Here is an 18,296-nt window from a genome sequence, read left to right as displayed (position 1 = left end):
TTTTTGCCAAATAAAACTTATTTATTTTCTTATTAAATATACAAAAGCAATAAGTCTGTGTGTTTTATCAATAGACTAGTGGATATGACTTTCACATAAAACACTAACATCAGCTGTCAGATAATTGGGGTAGATTCTACCCAAGAATTGAAAACTACAGGAAAAAATGACAATTTTCTTAATTTTGAAGTATTAAAAGTTTAATCTGAAACAACTTAATGCACTAAAAAACCATAACCTTACACCAAACAGATAAGACAGTGACCAGAGATGATGAATCAATTATCTTATCATATCTGTCACTGCAGCTGTAAGAATTAAAAATTTATATCTGTACTGCTATCTCTCTCTGTTAATGAGAATTTTTTATGAGAGTTCTGTTTGGTGCCTTTCTTTCAAATTAAAGATGCAAATTTTAACCAAATTTCCAATATAAAAGTAAAGACAGAATCCCAAACTTTCACCTTAAACAGTAACATTCACGGATTACAAATAAATTCTACATATTAAAATGACCAAGTTCAGAAAGGGAAATAATTCAGGTTTTCCAACTGGAACTGTGCCTTACAATAGACAAAGAAAAACTGTAAAACCAAGTAAAAGTGACACAACACAAACAGTTTATAAAAGACTTACCAGAAAAATGACTTCTCTTGTGCAAAATATTCCATATAAGCATACCGATACTCAATCTATAAATGACACCAAACCTGCTGTTCTGTTGCGACCAAGGGATGCTGCTCCTAAAATTAAAAAAACAATGAAATCAGCAAAGAAAAATCAAAGGTAGGTTAAATGATAATTAAAGGAATAACATAAAATATCGAAATACCAGTTAATATGAACATAGGTATTATTTAACTCTATTTTAAATTATTTTTCTGAAAGCGGATTGAAAATGCCTATCAGTTCTTTAAATCTAGAAATTTCCCTTGAAATAATATTTTGTTGTTGTCGTACCTTCTTGAATTAATAAAATATATGCTTAACTTAAAGAAAATATTGATACTTCAACCTGCTTAGCTTCATAATACCAAGAAATTCTATTTTATATTTGTGCCAAAAAAAATTGTGATCAAAGGGAGGTAATTCACAAATATTTTTAAGTACATTTAGAAACTACTGTTACAGGTAGAAAAACACTCTCTTATGGCATTCTTTTCTATTAAATGTTAGGTCTGAAGATTCATCTAATAGAACAGTAAATGTGAGACTGAATGCAATAATGTGGAACTCTGTATTTGGAGAACACCAAAGACTTCATCCCAATTGTAATGGATTTTTACAGTGGAATATGGAAAGAGAAGAAAAGTTTGGATTTGTTAATCGTGAAGAGGCAATGTGTGACAAATGCACCTATCGATCGAGAAAGTTCAAACTCTATCAAGAAGTGCAAACCAAAAAACCAGGAAGGAAGGCAGCCAAGATAAATGTATCCGCCCAAGCAGCATTAAGTCAAACACCACTTGGATATACTGGTTTGAGGAAAATAGTACTTGGCTGTAACATGCCAGCTCCATCCACTTCAGGACTACAAAAGAGGGCAAATAAAGTGCTACCTGAAATAGTAAATATAAATAAGAAAGACATGAAAGTGCGACGCAAGCAGCTGATTGAAATTAATACACTCAGAGGAAGAAAAGATCCTGGTTCTGTAAGTCTACAGGCTGACGGTGCATACAACAATGCAATATATTCCGGCATTGGAAAAACCCCATTCCAGCCTGCTACACAAGTGGTGTATTCTGTTGCAGAAGCTGAAACAGAAGATAAAAGCATTATAGGAGTTGTTTGCAAAAATAAACTTTGTTCAGTTCATCCAATCAGATCAGGTGAAAAGTGCACTTCTGCATGTAGTTCAAATTTAACATTCATGAAAAGCATAGGAGATGAGTACACATGGGCAAAAGAAGCTCTGCAAGATCTTGCAAGTGATGGTATTGAAGCTAAACATTTAACAACAGATCCAGATAGCTCTGCTTATAGAGCAGCAGATGACTTGTATCTTGAAAATACAACATCTACAGAGCCAGAACATTTTCTAGATACCAGGCATTTTTTAAATAATCACAGAAAAACATCAAGAATAATAAAGAATTAGGAGAAATAATGCCCGGCAGAACTAAAAAAGACCGTGAAAAGCTTTTGAACAATTTCGCTCTGGATTTAGCTGAGAGATGTCAGTCGGAGTTTACCCAGGCCATGGAAAAATATGGCGGTGACTTTGTCAAAGTGAAGAATAAAATCTCTTTCACCGTTGATGCCATACCTGCATGTTACACAGGCAATCATGAACTTTGCCATAGGCATTCCTTTGTTTGCAAGGGTGGAAAAAAGTTCTGGTTGTCCAACAGAGCTTTCTTACCGAACAGTTTTAAAATCAGAAAATTGGACTAAAACTTGAATGCCATAAGAAAGTGTGTGTTATATTGTCTCAGTCCGAGCGCTTTAAAAAAGACGAGATAGAACCTAAATACTCAAAAAGTCGAGGGATTTAACAGATCACTGCGTAGATCACTACCAAAAAATGTTACCTATACAAAAAACTTTGAAGGTCGTGTCCATTCAGCTATTCATAGTGTAAATCTTGGTCCTGGTGAGTCTCTCCTAGTGATCTGTAAGCAACTTGGGGCAGAAATCAGTCCTGGGTCTGCTGCTGAAAAAGAACTTAAAGCTATACAAAAAAACAGACAGTATGCAGAAAGCTTATAAAAAATCAATAAAATATAAAAAGGAGAGGTCTGATACTAGGAAACATTTGTATAAAATTTATGAAAAACATCAGGAAGAAAAGTGTTACGAGAAAAACAAGCTTATGCGGCCAGTGAAACGTACAAAAACGCAAGCCGAGGACCATCCCTATGCCAAAAAACAACGAGTTGCAGTGACAAAAAAGTGTTAATTTGTAAATAAAGCATACTTTCATATAAGACAATGTGGTTCATGACATTTTGCACATAAATTTTGCCCTTTACAATGAATACGTTCCTGGTTTATAGCATGGAACTCAAGTTTAATATGCTCTGAATTGACACAGGTCTTATTATGGCACAAGTGACTACATTCTATGCGGTTGTTGTTTTCATCAAGTCTTGGCATATCATTGTGGCTTATTCTTTCCTTAATCATATATGCTAGTCTGTGTGTTCTTTCTTTTTTTGCACCCTCCCTTGGCCAGTTTACATTCATGACACCGTATCCTAATTTATCAACATAGCCGTCCCATGCTACACAACCATGAATATTGCCCATTTTTTTTTGTTTTTTTTAGAAATCTCTCCTCTAAATCTTTATGAAAGTCCTCCATGATGCTGACACAATCACAAAAACGTTTTAAAAGAAGTCTGATTCAGCAACTTGCTTTTCCAAAATGAAAGTGAAAGTAAATTTCATCCCAATATAGAATGTAAAAAACAATTGATTTTTCCATTGCCGACAATAGTAATGTTTCTTGCTGTACTGATTTTATTGAGTTGATTTTTATTATAAAACCTTTTTTAAAATAAAGAATATTTATTGTGTTAACATTTTTGATAAAAAAAATGATATGGTCGCATTGCTTTTCTAGGTGTAATTTACAGTTGTCAAGGGTGACCGTCAATCTCACACAAAAATAACAGTAAAATTTATGCATTCAACAACAGGAAGAAAACAAATTCTCAACTACTTCTGAAGGAGGAATCAAATTTTATTTTGTCATTGCTACAACCAAGAATCCATAAGGTTTCAGGAAAAAAAATTATTATTTGTGGCATACTCCACCCAATCAAAATCTGCCATGTTTTTGTTTCTGAATACCATGTTATGCTCATTTTCGACTGGTCCCAAAAGAGCTAATGGTAGATTGTAACCTATAGAATCAAGAAAAGGGCCCAGAATCTAGCAAATTTTAGGCCAAATGAATATTTGTTATATCTAGTAATGGAAAAGTTGTAGGCAAAAGATGTCGATCACTTACAAGCGAAGAAAAAAGAAAAGTTCAACATGTACCCCAAATGACGGCAGAGGAAATGTGAAGCTGAGAGTTGATTTTTTTGCCAAATAAAACTTATTTATTTTCTTATTAAATATACAAAAGCAATAAGTCTGTGTGTTTTATCAATAGACTAGTGGATATGACTTTCACATAAAACACTAACATCAGCTGTCAGATAATTGGGGTAGATTCTACCCAAGAATTGAAAACTACAGGAAAAAATGACAATTTTCTTAATTTTGAAGTATTAAAAGTTTAATCTGAAACAACTTAATGCACTAAAAAACCATAACCTTACACCAAACAGATAAGACAGTGACCAGAGATGATGAATCAATTATCTTATCATATCTGTCACTGCAGCTGTAAGAATTAAAAATTTATATCTGTACTGCTATCTCTCTCTGTTAATGAGAATTTTTTATGAGAGTTCTGTTTGGTGCCTTTCTTTCAAATTAAAGATGCAAATTTTAACCAAATTTCCAATATAAAAGTAAAGACAGAATCCCAAACTTTCACCTTAAACAGTAACATTCACGGATTACAAATAAATTCTACATATTAAAATGACCAAGTTCAGAAAGGGAAATAATTCAGGTTTTCCAACTGGAACTGTGCCTTACAATAGACAAAGAAAAACTGTAAAACCAAGTAAAAGTGACACAACACAAACAGTTTATAAAAGACTTACCAGAAAAATGACTTCTCTTGTGCAAAATATTCCATATAAGGATACCGATACTCAATCTATAAATGACACCAAACCTGCTGTTCTGTTGCGACCAAGGGATGCTGCTCCTAAAATTAAAAAAACAATGAAATCAGCAAAGAAAAATCAAAGGTAGGTTAAATGATAATTAAAGGAATAACATAAAATATCGAAATACCAGTTAATATGAACATAGGTATTATTTAACTCTATTTTAAATTATTTTTCTGAAAGCGGATTGAAAATGCCTATCAGTTCTTTAAATCTAGAAATTTCCCTTGAAATAATATTTTGTTGTTGTCGTACCTTCTTGAATTAATAAAATATATGCTTAACTTAAAGAAAATATTGATACTTCAACCTGCTTAGCTTCATAATACCAAGAAATTCTATTTTATATTTGTGCCAAAAAAAAATTGTGATCAAAGGGAGGTAATTCACAAATATTTTTAAGTACATTTAGAAACTACTGTTACAGGTAGAAAAACACTCTCTTATGGCATTCTTTTCTATTAAATGTTAGGTCTGAAGATTCATCTAATAGAACAGTAAATGTGAGACTGAATGCAATAATGTGGAACTCTGTATTTGGAGAACACCAAAGACTTCATCCCAATTGTAATGGATTTTTACAGTGGAATATGGAAAGAGAAGAAAAGTTTGGATTTGTTAATCGTGAAGAGGCAATGTGTGACAAATGCACCTATCGATCGAGAAAGTTCAAACTCTATCAAGAAGTGCAAACCAAAAAACCAGGAAGGAAGGCAGCCAAGATAAATGTATCCGCCCAAGCAGCATTAAGTCAAACACCACTTGGATATACTGGTTTGAGGAAAATAGTACTTGGCTGTAACATGCCAGCTCCATCCACTTCAGGACTACAAAAGAGGGCAAATAAAGTGCTACCTGAAATAGTAAATATAAATAAGAAAGACATGAAAGCGCGACGCAAGCAGCTGATTGAAATTAATACACTCAGAGGAAGAAAAGATCCTGGTTCTGTAAGTCTACAGGCTGACGGTGCATACAACAATGCAATATATTCCGGCATTGGAAAAACCCCATTCCAGCCTGCTACACAAGTGGTGTATTCTGTTGCAGAAGCTGAAACAGAAGATAAAAGCATTATAGGAGTTGTTTGCAAAAATAAACTTTGTTCAGTTCATCCAATCAGATCAGGTGAAAAGTGCACTTCTGCATGTAGTTCAAATTTAACATTCATGAAAAGCATAGGAGATGAGTACACATGGGCAAAAGAAGCTCTGCAAGATCTTGCAAGTGATGGTATTGAAGCTAAACATTTAACAACAGATCCAGATAGCTCTGCTTATAGAGCAGCAGATGACTTGTATCTTGAAAATACAACATCTACAGAGCCAGAACATTTTCTAGATACCAGGCATTTTTTAAATAATCACAGAAAAACATCAAGAATAATAAAGAATTGGGAGAAATAATGCCCGGCAGAACTAAAAAAGACCGTGAAAAGCTTTTGAACAATTTCGCTCTGGATTTAGCTGAGAGATGTCAGTCGGAGTTTACCCAGGCCATGGAAAAATATGGCGGTGACTTTGTCAAAGTGAAGAATAAAATCTCTTTCACCGTTGATGCCATACCTGCATGTTACACAGGCAATCATGAACTTTGCCATAGGCATTCCTTTGTTTGCAAGGGTGGAAAAAAGTTCTGGTTGTCCAACAGAGCTTTCTTACCGAACAGTTTTAAAATCAGAAAATTGGACTAAAACTTGAATGCCATAAGAAAGTGTGTGTTATATTGTCTCAGTCCGAGCGCTTTAAAAAAGACGAGATTGAACCTAAATACTCAAAAAATCGAGGGATTTAACAGATCACTGCGTAGATCACTACCAAAAAATGTTACCTATACAAAAAACTTTGAAGGTCGTGTCCATTCAGCTATTCATAGTGTAAATCTTGGTCCTGGTGAGTCTCTCCTAGTGATCTGTAAGCAACTTGGGGCAGAAATCAGTCCTGGGTCTGCTGCTGAAAAAGAACTTAAAGCTATACAAAAAACAGACAGAATGCAGAAAGCTTATAAAAAATCAATAAAATATAAAAAGGAGAGGTCTGATACTAGGAAACATTTGTATAAAATTTATGAAAAACATCAGGAAGAAAAGTGTTACGAGAAAAACAAGCTTATGCGGCCAGTGAAACGTACAAAAACGCAAGCCGAGGACCATCCCTATGCCAAAAAACAACGAGTTGCAGTGACAAAAAAGTGTTAATTTGTAAATAAAGCATACTTTCATATAAGACAATGTGGTTCATGACATTTTGCACATAAATTTTGCCCTTTACAATGAATACGTTCCTGGTTTGTAGCATGGGACTCAAGTTTAATATGCTCTGAATTGACACAGGTCTTATTATGGCACAAGTGACTACATTCTATGCGGTTGTTGTTTTCATCAAGTCTTGGCATATCATTGTGGCTTATTCTTTCCTTAATCATATATGCTAGTCTGTGTGCTCTTTCTTTTTTTGCACCCTCCCTTGGCCAGTTTACATTTATGACACCGTATCCTAATTTATCAACATAGCCGTCCCATGCTACACAACCATGAATATTGCCCATTTTTTTTGTTTTTTTTTAGAAATTTCTCCTCTAAATCTTTATGAAAGTCCTCCATGATGCTGACACAATCACAAAAACGTTTTAAAAGAAGTCTGATTCAGCAACTTGCTTTTCCAAAATGAAAGTGAAAGTAAATTTCATCCCAATATAGAATAAAAAAAAGGGCCCAGAATCTAGCAAATTTTAGGCCAAATGAATATTTGTTATATCTAGTAATGGAAAAATTGTAGACAAAAGATGTCGATCACTTACAAGCGAAGAAAAAAGAAAAGTTCAACATGTACCCCAAATGACGGCAGAGGAAATGTGAAGCTGAGAGTTGATTTTTTTGCCAAATAAAACTTATTTATTTTCTTATTAAATATACAAAAGCAATAAGTCTGTGTGTTTTATCAATAGACTAGTGGATATGACTTTCACATAAAACACTAACATCAGCTGTCAGATAATTGGGGTAGATTCTACCCAAGAATTGAAAACTACAGGAAAAAATGACAATTTTCTTAATTTTGAAGTATTAAAAGTTTAATCTGAAACAACTTAATGCACTAAAAAACCATAACCTTACACCAAACAGATAAGACAGTGACCAGAGATGATGAATCAATTATCTTATCATATCTGTCACTGCAGCTGTAAGAATTAAAAATGTATATCTGTACTGCTATCTCTCTCTGTTTATGAGAATTTTTTATGAGAGTTCTGTTTGGTGCCTTTCTTTCAAATTAAAGATGCAAATTTTAACCAAATTTCCAATATAAAAGTAAAGACAGAATCCCAAACTTTCACAAACTTTTTCCTTAAACAGTTACATTCACGGATTACAAATAAATTCTACATATTAAAATGACCAAGTTCAGAAAGGGAAATAATTCAGGTTTTCCAACTGGAACTGTGCCTTACAATAGACAAAGAAAAACTGTAAAACCAAGTAAAAGTGACACAACACAAACAGTTTATAAAAGACTTACCAGAAAAATGACTTCTCTTGTGCAAAATATTCCATATAAGGATACCGATACTCAATCTATAATTGACACCAAACCTGCTGTTCTGTTGCGACCAAGGGATGCTGCTCCTAAAATTAAAAAAACAATGAAATCAGCAAAGAAAAATCAAAGGTAGGTTAAATGATAATTAAAGGAATAACATAAAATATCGAAATACCAGTTAATATGAACATAGGTATTATTTAACTCTATTTTAAATTATTTTTCTGAAAGCGGATTGAAAATGCCTATCAGTTCTTTAAATCTAGAAATTTCCCTTGAAATAATATTTTGTTGTTGTCGTACCTTCTTGAATTAATAAAATATATGCTTAACTTAAAGAAAATATTGATACTTCAACCTGCTTAGCTTCATAATACCAAGAAATTCTATTTTATATTTGTGCCAAAAAAAAATTGTGATCAAAGGGAGGTAATTCACAAATATTTTTAAGTACATTTAGAAACTACTGTTACAGGTAGAAAAACACTCTCTTATGGCATTCTTTTCTATTAAATGTTAGGTCTGAAGATTCATCTAATAGAACAGTAAATGTGAGACTGAATGCAATAATGTGGAACTCTGTATTTGGAGAACACCAAAGACTTCATCCCAATTGTAATGGATTTTTACAGTGGAATATGGAAAGAGAAGAAAAGTTTGGATTTGTTAATCGTGAAGAGGCAATGTGTGACAAATGCACCTATCGATCGAGAAAGTTCAAACTCTATGAAGAAGTGCAAACCAAAAAACCAGGAAGGAAGGCAGCCAAGATAAATGTATCCGCCCAAGCAGCATTAAGTCAAACACCACTTGGATATACTGGTTTGAGGAAAATAGTACTTGGCTGTAACATGCCAGCTCCATCCACTTCAGGACTACAAAAGAGGGCAAATAAAGTGCTACCTGAAATAGTAAATATAAATAAGAAAGACATGAAAGCGCGACGCAAGCAGCTGATTGAAATTAATACACTCAGAGGAAGAAAAGATCCTGGTTCTGTAAGTCTACAGGCTGACGGTGCATACAACAATGCAATATATTCCAGCATTGGAAAAACCCCATTCCAGCCTGCTACACAAGTGGTGTATTCTGTTGCAGAAGCTGAAACAGAAGATAAAAGCATTATAGGAGTTGTTTGCAAAAATAAACTTTGTTCAGTTCATCCAATCAGATCAGGTGAAAAGTGCACTTCTGCATGTAGTTCAAATTTAACATTCATGAAAAGCATAGGAGATGAGTACACATGGGCAAAAGAAGCTCTGCAAGATCTTGCAAGTGATGGTATTGAAGCTAAACATTTAACAACAGATCCAGATAGCTCTGCTTATAGAGCAGCAGATGACTTGTATCTTGAAAATACAACATCTACAGAGCCAGAACATTTTCTAGATACCAGGCATTTTTTAAATAATCACAGAAAAACATCAAGAATAATAAAGAATTGGGAGAAATAATGCCCGGCAGAACTAAAAAAGACCGTGAAAAGCTTTTGAACAATTTCGCTCTGGATTTAGCTGAGAGATGTCAGTCGGAGTTTACCCAGGCCATGGAAAAATATGGCGGTGACTTTGTCAAAGTGAAGAATAAAATCTCTTTCACCGTTGATGCCATACCTGCATGTTACACAGGCAATCATGAACTTTGCCATAGGCATTCCTTTGTTTGCAAGGGTGGAAAAAAGTTCTGGTTGTCCAACAGAGCTTTCTTACCGAACAGTTTTAAAATCAGAAAATTGGACTAAAACTTGAATGCCATAAGAAAGTGTGTGTTATATTGTCTCAGTCCGAGCGCTTTAAAAAAGACGAGATTGAACCTAAATACTCAAAAAGTCGAGGGATTTAACAGATCACTGCGTAGATCACTACCAAAAAATGTTACCTATACAAAAAACTTTGAAGGTCGTGTCCATTCAGCTATTCATAGTGTAAATCTTGGTCCTGGTGAGTCTCTCCTAGTGATCTGTAAGCAACTTGGGGCAGAAATCAGTCCTGGGTCTGCTGCTGAAAAAGAACTTAAAGCTATACAAAAAACAGACAGAATGCAGAAAGCTTATAAAAAATCAATAAAATATAAAAAGGAGAGGTCTGATACTAGGAAACATTTGTATAAAATTTATGAAAAACATCAGGAAGAAAAGTGTTACGAGAAAAACAAGCTTATGCGGCCAGTGAAACGTACAAAAACGCAAGCCGAGGACCATCCCTATGCCAAAAAACAACGAGTTGCAGTGACAAAAAAGTGTTAATTTGTAAATAAAGCATACTTTCATATAAGACAATGTGGTTCATGACATTTTGCACATAAATTTTGCCCTTTACAATGAATACGTTCCTGGTTTGTAGCATGGGACTCAAGTTTAATATGCTCTGAATTGACACAGGTCTTATTATGGCACAAGTGACTACATTCTATGCGGTTGTTGTTTTCATCAAGTCTTGGCATATCATTGTGGCTTATTCTTTCCTTAATCATATATGCTAGTCTGTGTGCTCTTTCTTTTTTTGCACCCTCCCTTGGCCAGTTTACATTTATGACACCGTATCCTAATTTATCAACATAGCCGTCCCATGCTACACAACCATGAATATTGCCCATTTTTTTTGTTTTTTTTTAGAAATTTCTCCTCTAAATCTTTATGAAAGTCCTCCATGATGCTGACACAATCACAAAAACGTTTTAAAAGAAGTCTGATTCAGCAACTTGCTTTTCCAAAATGAAAGTGAAAGTAAATTTCATCCCAATATAGAATAAAAAAAAGGGCCCAGAATCTAGCAAATTTTAGGCCAAATGAATATTTGTTATATCTAGTAATGGAAAAATTGTAGACAAAAGATGTCGATCACTTACAAGCGAAGAAAAAAGAAAAGTTCAACATGTACCCCAAATGACGGCAGAGGAAATGTGAAGCTGAGAGTTGATTTTTTTGCCAAATAAAACTTATTTATTTTCTTATTAAATATACAAAAGCAATAAGTCTGTGTGTTTTATCAATAGACTAGTGGATATGACTTTCACATAAAACACTAACATCAGCTGTCAGATAATTGGGGTAGATTCTACCCAAGAATTGAAAACTACAGGAAAAAATGACAATTTTCTTAATTTTGAAGTATTAAAAGTTTAATCTGAAACAACTTAATGCACTAAAAAACCATAACCTTACACCAAACAGATAAGACAGTGACCAGAGATGATGAATCAATTATCTTATCATATCTGTCACTGCAGCTGTAAGAATTAAAAATGTATATCTGTACTGCTATCTCTCTCTGTTTATGAGAATTTTTTATGAGAGTTCTGTTTGGTGCCTTTCTTTCAAATTAAAGATGCAAATTTTAACCAAATTTCCAATATAAAAGTAAAGACAGAATCCCAAACTTTCACAAACTTTTTCCTTAAACAGTTACATTCACGGATTACAAATAAATTCTACATATTAAAATGACCAAGTTCAGAAAGGGAAATAATTCAGGTTTTCCAACTGGAACTGTGCCTTACAATAGACAAAGAAAAACTGTAAAACCAAGTAAAAGTGACACAACACAAACAGTTTATAAAAGACTTACCAGAAAAATGACTTCTCTTGTGCAAAATATTCCATATAAGGATACCGATACTCAATCTATAATTGACACCAAACCTGCTGTTCTGTTGCGACCAAGGGATGCTGCTCCTAAAATTAAAAAAACAATGAAATCAGCAAAGAAAAATCAAAGGTAGGTTAAATGATAATTAAAGGAATAACATAAAATATCGAAATACCAGTTAATATGAACATAGGTATTATTTAACTCTATTTTAAATTATTTTTCTGAAAGCGGATTGAAAATGCCTATCAGTTCTTTAAATCTAGAAATTTCCCTTGAAATAATATTTTGTTGTTGTCGTACCTTCTTGAATTAATAAAATATATGCTTAACTTAAAGAAAATATTGATACTTCAACCTGCTTAGCTTCATAATACCAAGAAATTCTATTTTATATTTGTGCCAAAAAAAAATTGTGATCAAAGGGAGGTAATTCACAAATATTTTTAAGTACATTTAGAAACTACTGTTACAGGTAGAAAAACACTCTCTTATGGCATTCTTTTCTATTAAATGTTAGGTCTGAAGATTCATCTAATAGAACAGTAAATGTGAGACTGAATGCAATAATGTGGAACTCTGTATTTGGAGAACACCAAAGACTTCATCCCAATTGTAATGGATTTTTACAGTGGAATATGGAAAGAGAAGAAAAGTTTGGATTTGTTAATCGTGAAGAGGCAATGTGTGACAAATGCACCTATCGATCGAGAAAGTTCAAACTCTATGAAGAAGTGCAAACCAAAAAACCAGGAAGGAAGGCAGCCAAGATAAATGTATCCGCCCAAGCAGCATTAAGTCAAACACCACTTGGATATACTGGTTTGAGGAAAATAGTACTTGGCTGTAACATGCCAGCTCCATCCACTTCAGGACTACAAAAGAGGGCAAATAAAGTGCTACCTGAAATAGTAAATATAAATAAGAAAGACATGAAAGCGCGACGCAAGCAGCTGATTGAAATTAATACACTCAGAGGAAGAAAAGATCCTGGTTCTGTAAGTCTACAGGCTGACGGTGCATACAACAATGCAATATATTCCAGCATTGGAAAAACCCCATTCCAGCCTGCTACACAAGTGGTGTATTCTGTTGCAGAAGCTGAAACAGAAGATAAAAGCATTATAGGAGTTGTTTGCAAAAATAAACTTTGTTCAGTTCATCCAATCAGATCAGGTGAAAAGTGCACTTCTGCATGTAGTTCAAATTTAACATTCATGAAAAGCATAGGAGATGAGTACACATGGGCAAAAGAAGCTCTGCAAGATCTTGCAAGTGATGGTATTGAAGCTAAACATTTAACAACAGATCCAGATAGCTCTGCTTATAGAGCAGCAGATGACTTGTATCTTGAAAATACAACATCTACAGAGCCAGAACATTTTCTAGATACCAGGCATTTTTTAAATAATCACAGAAAAACATCAAGAATAATAAAGAATTGGGAGAAATAATGCCCGGCAGAACTAAAAAAGACCGTGAAAAGCTTTTGAACAATTTCGCTCTGGATTTAGCTGAGAGATGTCAGTCGGAGTTTACCCAGGCCATGGAAAAATATGGCGGTGACTTTGTCAAAGTGAAGAATAAAATCTCTTTCACCGTTGATGCCATACCTGCATGTTACACAGGCAATCATGAACTTTGCCATAGGCATTCCTTTGTTTGCAAGGGTGGAAAAAAGTTCTGGTTGTCCAACAGAGCTTTCTTACCGAACAGTTTTAAAATCAGAAAATTGGACTAAAACTTGAATGCCATAAGAAAGTGTGTGTTATATTGTCTCAGTCCGAGCGCTTTAAAAAAGACGAGATTGAACCTAAATACTCAAAAAGTCGAGGGATTTAACAGATCACTGCGTAGATCACTACCAAAAAATGTTACCTATACAAAAAACTTTGAAGGTCGTGTCCATTCAGCTATTCATAGTGTAAATCTTGGTCCTGGTGAGTCTCTCCTAGTGATCTGTAAGCAACTTGGGGCAGAAATCAGTCCTGGGTCTGCTGCTGAAAAAGAACTTAAAGCTATACAAAAAACAGACAGAATGCAGAAAGCTTATAAAAAATCAATAAAATATAAAAAGGAGAGGTCTGATACTAGGAAACATTTGTATAAAATTTATGAAAAACATCAGGAAGAAAAGTGTTACGAGAAAAACAAGCTTATGCGGCCAGTGAAACGTACAAAAACACAAGCCGAGGACCATCCCTATGCCAAAAAACAACGAGTTGCAGTGACAAAAAAGTGTTAATTTGTAAATAAAGCATACTTTCATATAAGACAATGTGGTTCATGACATTTTGCACATAAATTTTGCCCTTTACAATGAATACGTTCCTGGTTTGTAGCATGGGACTCAAGTTTAATATGCTCTGAATTGACACAGGTCTTATTATGGCACAAGTGACTACATTCTATGCGGTTGTTGTTTTCATCAAGTCTTGGCATATCATTGTGGTTTATTCTTTCCTTAATCATATATGCTAGTCTGTGTGCTCTTTCTTTTTTTGCACCCTCCCTTGGCCAGTTTACATTCATGACACCGTATCCTAATTTATCAACATAGCCGTCCCGTGCTACACAACCATGAATATTGCCCATTTTTTTTGTTTTTTTTAGAAATCTCTCCTCTAAATCTTTATGAAAGTCCTCCATGATGCTGACACAATCACAAAAACGTTTTAAAAGAAGTCTGATTCAGCAACTTGCTTTTCCAAAATGAAAGTGAAAGTAAATTTCATCCCAATATAGAATCAAAAAAAGGGCCCAGAATCTAGCAAATTTTAGGCCAAATGAATATTTGTTATATCTAGTAATGGAAAAGTTGTAGGCAAAAGATGTCGATCACTTACAAGCGAAGAAAAAAGAAAAGTTCAACATGTACCCCAAATGACGGCAGAGGAAATGTGAAGCTGAGAGTTGATTTTTTTGCCAAATAAAACTTATTTATTTTCTTATTAAATATACAAAAGCAATAAGTCTGTGTGTTTTATCAATAGACTAGTGGATATGACTTTCACATAAAACACTAACATCAGCTGTCAGATAATTGGGGTAGATTCTACCCAAGAATTGAAAACTACAGGAAAAAATGACAATTTTCTTAATTTTGAAGTATTAAAAGTTTAATCTGAAACAACTTAATGCACTAAAAAACCATAACCTTACACCAAACAGATAAGACAGTGACCAGAGATGATGAATCAATTATCTTATCATATCTGTCACTGCAGCTGTAAGAATTAAAAATTTATATCTGTACTGCTATCTCTCTCTGTTTATGAGAATTTTTTATGAGAGTTCTGTTTGGTGCCTTTCTTTCAAATTAAAGATGCAAATTTTAACCAAATTTCCAATATAAAAGTAAAGACAGAATCCCAAACTTTCACAAACTTTTTCCTTCAACAGTTACATTCACGGATTACAAATAAATTCTACATATTAAAATGACCAAGTTCAGAAAGGGAAATAAATCAGGTTTTCCAACTGGAACTGTGCCTTACAATAGACAAAGAAAAACTGTAAAACCAAGTAAAAGTGACACAACACAAACAGTTTATAAAAGACTTACCAGAAAAATGACTTCTCTTGTGCAAAATATTCCATATAAGGATACCGATACTCAATCTATAATGGACACCAAACCTGCTGTTCTGTTGCGACCAAGGGATGCTGCTCCTAAAATTAAAAAAACAATGAAATCAGCAAAGAAAAATCAAAGGTAGGTTAAATGATAATTAAAGGAATAACATAAAATATCGAAATACCAGTTAATATGAACATAGGTATTATTTAACTCTATTTTAAATTATTTTTCTGAAAGCGGATTGAAAATGCCTATCAGTTCTTTAAATCTAGAAATTTCCCTTGAAATAATATTTTGTTGTTGTCGTACCTTCTTGAATTAATAAAATATATGCTTAACTTAAAGAAAATATTGATACTTCAACCTGCTTAGCTTCATAATACCAAGAAATTCTATTTTATATTTGTGCCAAAAAAAAATTGTGATCAAAGGGAGGTAATTCACAAATATTTTAAGTACATTTAGAAACTACTGTTACAGGTAGAAAAACACTCTCTTATGGCATTCTTTTCTATTAAATGTTAGGTCTGAAGATTCATCTAATAGAACAGTAAATGTGAGACTGAATGCAATAATGTGGAACTCTGTATTTGGAGAACACCAAAGACTTCATCCCAATTGTAATGGATTTTTACAGTGGAATATGGAAAGAGAAGAAAAGTTTGGATTTGTTAATCGTGAAGAGGCAATGTGTGACAAATGCACCTATCGATCGAGAAAGTTCAAACTCTATCAAGAAGTGCAAACCAAAAAACCAGGAAGGAAGGCAGCCAAGATAAATGTATCCGCCCAAGCAGCATTAAGTCAAACACCACTTGGATATACTGGTTTGAGGAAAATAGTACTTGGCTGTAACATACCAGCTCCATCCACTTCAGGACTACAAAAGAGGGCAAATAAAGTGCTACCTGAAATAGTAAATATAAATAAGAAAGACATGAAAGCGCGACGCAAGCAGCTGATTGAAATTAATACACTCAGAGGAAGAAAAGATCCTGGTTCTGTAAGTCTACAGGCTGACGGTGCATACAACAATGCAATATATTCCGGCATTGGAAAAACCCCATTCCAGCCTGCTACACAAGTGGTGTATTCTGTTGCAGAAGCTGAAACAGATGATAAAAGCATTATAGGAGTTGTTTGCAAAAATAAACTTTGTTCAGTTCATCCAATCAGATCAGGTGAAAAGTGCACTTCTGCATGTAGTTCAAATTTAACATTCATGAAAAGCATAGGAGATGAGTACACATGGGCAAAAGAAGCTCTGCAAGATCTTGCAAGTGATGGTATTGAAGCTAAACATTTAACAACAGATCCAGATAGCTCTGCTTATAGAGCAGCAGATGACTTGTATCTTGAAAATACAACATCTACAGAGCCAGAACATTTTCTAGATACCAGGCATTTTTTAAATAATCACAGAAAAACATCAAGAATAATAAAGAATTGGGAGAAATAATGCCCGGCAGAACTAAAAAAGACCGTGAAAAGCTTTTGAACAATTTCGCTCTGGATTTAGCTGAGAGATGTCAGTCGGAGTTTACCCAGGCCATGGAAAAATATGGCGGTGACTTTGTCAAAGTGAAGAATAAAATCTCTTTCACCGTTGATGCCATACCTGCATGTTACACAGGCAATCATGAACTTTGCCATAGGCATTCCTTTGTTTGCAAGGGTGGAAAAAAGTTCTGGTTGTCCAAATAAGCTTTCTTACCGAACAGTTTTAAAATCAGAAAATTGGACTAAAACTTGAATGCCATAAGAAAGTGTGTGTTATATTGTCTCAGTCCGAGCGCTTTAAAAAAGACGAGATTGAACCTAAATACTCAAAAAGTCGAGGGATTTAACAGATCACTGCGTAGATCACTACCAAAAAATGTTACCTATACAAAAAACTTTGAAGGTCGTGTCCATTCAGCTATTCATAGTGTAAATCTTGGTCCTGGTGAGTCTCTCCTAGTGATCTGTAAGCAACTTGGGGCAGAAATCAGTCCTGGGTCTGCTGCTGAAAAAGAACTTAAAGCTATACAAAAAACAGACAGAATGCAGAAAGCTTATAAAAAATCAATAAAATATAAAAAGGAGAGGTCTGATACTAGGAAACATTTGTATAAAATTTATGAAAAACATCAGGAAGAAAAGTGTTACGAGAAAAACAAGCTTATGCGGCCAGTGAAACGTACAAAAACGCAAGCCGAGGACCATCCCTATGCCAAAAAACAACGAGTTGCAGTGACAAAAAAGTGTTAATTTGTAAATAAAGCATACTTTCATATAAGACAATGTGGTTCATGACATTTTGCACATAAATTTTGCCCTTTACGATGAATACGTTCCTGGTTTGTAGCATGGGACTCAAGTTTAATATGCTCTGAATTGACACAGGTCTTATTATGGCACAAGTGACTACATTCTATGCGGTTGTTGTTTTCATCAAGTCTTGGCATATCATTGTGGCTTATTCTTTCCTTAATCATATATGCTAGTCTGTGTGCTCTTTCTTTTTTTGCACCCTCCCTTGGCCAGTTTACATTCATGACACCGTATCCTAATTTATCAACATAGCCGTCCCATGCTACACAACCATGAATATTGCCCATTTTTTTTGTTTTTTTTAGAAATCTCTCCTCTAAATCTTTATGAAAGTCCTCCATGATGCTGACACAATCACAAAAACGTTTTAAAAGAAGTCTGATTCAGCAACTTGCTTTTCCAAAATGAAAGTGAAAGTAAATTTCATCCCAATATAGAATGTAAAAAACAATTGATTTTTCCATTGCCGACAATAGTAATGTTTCTTGCTGTACTGATTTTATTGAGTTGATTTTTATTATAAAACCTTTTTTAAAATAAA

The 18,296-nt window shown here is 34.1% G+C and overlaps 1 long non-coding RNA gene across 3 annotated transcripts in view; it reads right to left on the bottom strand.

The window, feature by feature from the left end:
- Positions 1-2,471: 2,471 nt before the first annotated feature.
- LOC127732744 (uncharacterized) overlaps positions 2,472-18,296 on the bottom strand; it is a 34,107-nt gene continuing 18,282 nt past the window's right edge. The window contains exons 5-7 of one of the 3 annotated variants that reach the window (XR_007996416.1): positions 17,326-17,447; positions 4,668-4,774; positions 2,472-2,656 (exon numbers count right to left, since the gene is read on the bottom strand). This is a non-coding gene — a long non-coding RNA (uncharacterized LOC127732744). Of the gene's footprint in view, positions 2,657-4,667; positions 4,775-9,929; positions 10,276-13,516; positions 13,863-17,325; positions 17,448-18,296 lie in introns of those variants that run through there. The other 2 variants (XR_007996417.1, XR_007996419.1) reach the window with 2 other exon arrangements.

This window comes from Mytilus californianus, unplaced genomic scaffold (genome assembly GCF_021869535.1).
Source record: "Mytilus californianus isolate M0D057914Y unplaced genomic scaffold, xbMytCali1.0.p SCAF_26, whole genome shotgun sequence".
NCBI classification, from domain to species: Eukaryota; Metazoa; Mollusca; class Bivalvia; order Mytilida; family Mytilidae; genus Mytilus; species Mytilus californianus.
The sequence above is the reverse complement of the archived record's forward strand: the minus strand, read 5'-3'. Positions and strand labels throughout refer to the sequence as shown.